The sequence below is a fragment of the Leopardus geoffroyi genome, chromosome D2 (assembly GCF_018350155.1).
Source record: "Leopardus geoffroyi isolate Oge1 chromosome D2, O.geoffroyi_Oge1_pat1.0, whole genome shotgun sequence".
In the NCBI taxonomy this organism is placed as follows: Eukaryota; Metazoa; Chordata; class Mammalia; order Carnivora; family Felidae; genus Leopardus; species Leopardus geoffroyi.
This window is the reverse complement of record NC_059334.1, coordinates 48,970,490-48,975,390: the sequence shown is the minus strand read 5'-3', so window position 1 is coordinate 48,975,390 and position 4,901 is coordinate 48,970,490. Positions and strand designations below refer to the sequence as shown.

Sequence of the window (4,901 nt, the reverse complement as noted above, 5' to 3'; positions counted from 1 at the left end):
GAAAGAGCAGAGGGTAGAAGCAGGCACATTCATTCGACAGGTATTTGTAGAGCACCTTCTGGGCACCAGGGTTCTGCCAAGTGGCAGGGGACGAAGTGAGAGGGACAGCCAGGTGCCGGAAGGTACAAGAGCCCGCGTGGCCCATTCCTTCTGTGGTGTTAGGGTCTCCTGGACAACTGTGTATGAGTGGCCCTAGTCACGAGACAGTCGGTGTCCCTGACCAGAGTTTGCGGCACCGCCAGCAGCAGGCGCCACCCTGGTCCCTCGGTACAGAGCAGGAGGAGTTACCACAGAGGTGAAGCACCTGACCAGAAGAGAAAGCTCTGACAAGCACGAAATTCCAGTAAAACTCGATTCTTAAATAAAGTTATCAGATCAGAAATCCAAACAGTGAGCACTTAAGAGCAAGGAGGTGCCTAAAATGAGAAAGTGCTGTACTCGGCACTGTTTTGGATGGGTAAGAGTTATGGCTGTTGTCCTTTCAGTGCCTGGGAAGGGTTATAAATAGCAATGGAAAAAGGGATTTTCCCATATGCTCTTTCAAATACACGCACGCGCGCACACACACACACACACACACACTCACACATTTTAACACCGTGCTGTATTTTTCAGATGGTTTCAAAATTTTAAACAAATGAATTACTCAGATGGAGATATTGAATGCGCCAGGTCTGAACTCAGCAATGAGTTACACCAAAGAGCTAAAAGCATGACTGTGTGAAGCAACCTCAAGACACAAACCAGGACTCTGACTCTTGAAGGAAGAGAGGGTTCCCATGGAGAAGTCTTGTTTCACTCGTTGCACAGAGCACCCAGATGCAGGATTATGACTATTGACCCTTCCCGGTGTGCCCGGATGGCTCCTTCCCTGGGCGGGGCCGGGTGCCCAGCAAGGGTGAGAAGGGGCTCTGGAAAGGCAGGAGAGCAGTCTTTCATTTAAGTCTAAACCGTAGACAAGGAAAATCAGAACTTTCTCTCTGATTCAGGGGCCCACATCTACAGGCTCTTCTTTTCCAGTAAAAGAACAAAACTGAGAGATATTTCAGGATTCCGTAGCCTTGATGTCTTCTACCTACAAATGATTAATTCTTGTCCTGGCAGTGACCAAAGGGAACCTGCTTCTAAGCAAGGCTGCCACATGAACAGAACCAAGAGGGAAGATCAGGAAAAGGTGTTCTCTTGCCCCAAGGCTGCTACAGAGGCTGCTCGGAGGGCGTTTGCAACAGTACAAACAGAAATGTGTATTTCTTGATCCATTTGTTTATTTATTCTTCATTCAGTAGCTACTTACTAAGCACGTTGGGCATTAAGAGCGAGGGAAGGGGCAAAAATTAACGCATTTCGCAAGTATATCTTGAACACTTAGGTTGTGCCAGGCTCTGTACTAGGTTCTGGGGATGGGTGATGAGTAAGATCAAAGAACTCCCTTCCCTTACAGAGCCTACTTTTTGCTGGCAGGCAGACAACGGACAGGCAAACACAGAACAAAGCAAGATAATGACCACGAAGGAAGTGACGACTGAGAAGGGCAATGAGGTAGACATTTTCTGGGAAAGGCTAATTTGAAAGGATGATTTTTTTCACTGAAGTTTGAAGGCTGACAAGGAAGTAATTACGTAAAGAGCCAGGAAGACTACTTCAGCCCAAGGGACGGCGAAAAGTGGGGAAGATCATGGTGTTCACAGTACTAAAGGGACCCACATACTGATCCCTTCCAAGTCGGGATAACAGACTCAACAGCAGTAGAATGATTTTTGACATTAAGGGACATCGAAAATGGATAGAACTTTCCCAGGAGAAGAGGGAGGTGTCCACGCCCCTCCTGGCAGATGAGGGTACAGATTCGGTGGTGGTGATGGTCCAAGGTGCCACAGTCAGTTCCTCTGGGCTTGATAAGATGAGGACACTAAGGAATAAAAAGCACTGCTGTGTTGGAGTAGTTAGCACAGACTTAAGAAGAAAAAAATTTCCTGACAGGCAGAACCAATGTTGCATTACCTTGCAACAAATTTGTTCAATTGCCAAAACATGGCCCCATTTATGATGAAATTTAGAATTCTAGTTCTACTGAGTTTTATGCTATTTATGGTTCTATGCCTGCCAAAGAAATGGTTTTCAACTTGAAATGTGATCCTGTGGTTTCACTTAGAGCTAGTGCTCTAGCATCTAACGTATTTAGTCCTCATGGCCATATATTAATGCTTTAACGTATTTAGTCCTCATGGCCGTATATTAATGCTTTAACGTATTTAGTCCTCATGGCCATATATTAAGGTTAGCTGGATTTAAAAACCTGGCAGACAAATGCAATCATGGAATGTTAAAAAATACAAACCTATTTCTAAACTAGCAGCCTCTGAGCCTACGTATTTTGCTTGGTGCCCAGATGGGGAGCACGTTTTAACTGCCATGCATGCTCCCAGTTGTATGTTAATAATGGGTACAAACTTTGGCATTATGCCAGCCCTGTCCTGGCAGCCATTTTGGGACAGGCTATTTCCAGCAAAAACAATAGCTTACGAGGCAGTTAAAAGTGATGTACCCAATGAAGAATCTAAATTTGCAGTGGTTGATCGATTTTTGGGTTTAAGAAGCAAACCAGTCACCAATTCCAAGCTCTCGGAGGAGACACCACTGCTGAGTTAGAAGTCACAACCAGGAAATGATAAGCCACTATCAAAAGCAGCTCTTAAAAATCAAAGGAAATATGAGGCAAAGAGAGCTGCAAAGCAGAAAGCAAGAAGTGATAAGAACCAAGATTTGGCATCGACCCCTACCCCACAGAGCACACCACGAAATACTGTGTATCTGTTCACCTCTGGAGACTCTGAGACAGATGCAAAATTCAAAAACCAAAGACCTGAAGGCAATTGGGCCCTGAAAGAACAGTCAGCAGCCGGAACCACCACTAGAAAAACTCTAAGTTGGAGACGTTTAAAGAAATACCATCTTCTCCAGAAGCAGGAAGATTTGAAATTGGTTACTTTAAAGATCGACAGAGAGAGCAAGTTGTTAGCATAACGGTGGAAATACATCTTCTGCCTTAAACCCTGTAGAGCACCTGAATTTCCCCTACCCATCATGTACCCACGTTTATTGCTCATCTATAACTCAGCCATTTTCCAGGCTTTGGAATATACGTGAAATTAGTTAATAATGCCCATTAAATTGCCTTTTCCTACCTTTCAATACATGTAGAAAAGAGATGCAAATTTCTTAGCTGAGTTCAACAGACTGTAAGTCAAAAGTCATTATTATTCAGCATCACTTACATAAATGAATAAAGGCATTTAAATTAAAAGAAATACAGCCCATTAGACTGGATAAAAGGAGTCAGTGCAAAAGCAGCAAGGTATACCAAGGTTTGTCTCTGTAACTTTAGAGTGAATCTTTCTTTCTTTTGAACCTGTATTAACTCACTAAGTTGTTCAGTATAAACTCAATATAGTAATTTTCTGAAAAACTGAATTGCTTTATAGTCCACTTCCTCCTGGAGTCTTTAATGTTTCTGTTATTGTATTTTTAAACCAAGACTCGGGCTTTGCTTTGTCCAAGGAGGAACCCCACCCCCCACCCCACCAAGAGTCTGAACACATGCCTGGGTGTCATTTCTCCTCACAAAGAGGAATTTATGCCACCTCTTGGGTAGCCTGGAGTGGTCAGAAAGGGTGCTGGATGCAGAATTCTGGTGTGCTGAGCCTCTCATTTATTTCTGGATGTGTGTTTCTTACCTCCCACAAGCTAAGCCGTATCTAAACCTAGTCAAGATAAAATGAAAAATCTCATGTGGAGTCTGTCAGGAAGGACAATGATAATTTAGGTGAAAGTTTCTAGCAGGTAACAGAACTTTTGAGGACAAGTAAACCTAATTAGAGCAGTAGAACACAGAGAAGAGAATGCAATGTGGCAACAATAGGATCCAGAGAAACCATTTTGAGAAACCAGAGGGAGGCGGTTCCATCCAGCTCCCTGCCGGTGATGCTGTTTGCACAGGAAGACAGGGGAAGTCACATTTCCCCTCGCTGGCCCTGAACCTGTGTCTAGACGCAGTTGCCCAGCAGAAACAGGTCTCTGTGAATCGTCCAGGATGGCTGACATCTGTGGGGAGGGCACCATCCACCCAGAAAGTGTCACGTCTCTTGTGGTTTTTCTCTGTCCTCAGTCTTTACCTCGAATACAAATTTGAGCTGTTTGCATTGTTGTGGGACACAGAATTTCTCTTTTAATTTTTTTTAGTGTTTATATATTTTTGAGAGAGAGACAGAGCGTGAGCAGGAAAGGGACAGAGAGAGAGGGAGACACAGAATCCGAAGCAGGCTCCGGGCCCCGAGCTGTCAGCACAGAGCCCGACGTGGGGCTCGAACTCACAACAGTGAGATCATGACCGGAGCCGAAATCGGCCGCTTAACCGACTGAGCCACTCAGGCACCCCCAGAATTTCTCTTTTAAACTTCATGTAGCTGATCCTAGGTACAACCACAATCCACACTCTGCCTCCTTCTGGAGAAGGATGCTATTCCCCACTGCGGGCAGCAGGATGCCATCTCAAACTTGGAAAGCACGCCGTGCTTTTTAAAGCTGCATCAAAGGTGACCAGGGAGGAGTCAAAGAGGTAGGCTGATGCCACAAGATACTTTCAGTCTGAGGTCGTTGGGAAGTAAATGGTTTCTTAGAGTAACAGCTGCTTGGAGAGGTGGAGATCTCTTCCAAATAGAAAAAGTGATTCTCATGGAGGAAATAAAGGCTCTGAAGGCAACATTTCTCACCATTTCCAAGAAGGGATAATAGAAATAAAGAGCTTCGGGGCACCTGGGTGGCTTAGTCACTTAAGCCGCTGACTTTGGCTCAGGTCATGATCTTGCACCCCTTGAGTTCGAGCCCCACGTCGGGCTCTGTGC

The 4,901-nt window shown here is 44.9% G+C and overlaps 1 pseudogene; it reads left to right on the top strand.

The window, feature by feature from the left end:
* Positions 1-1,989: 1,989 nt before the first annotated feature.
* LOC123577302 lies at positions 1,990-3,024 on the top strand (annotated as a pseudogene).
* The last annotated feature ends 1,877 nt before the right edge of the window (positions 3,025-4,901 follow it).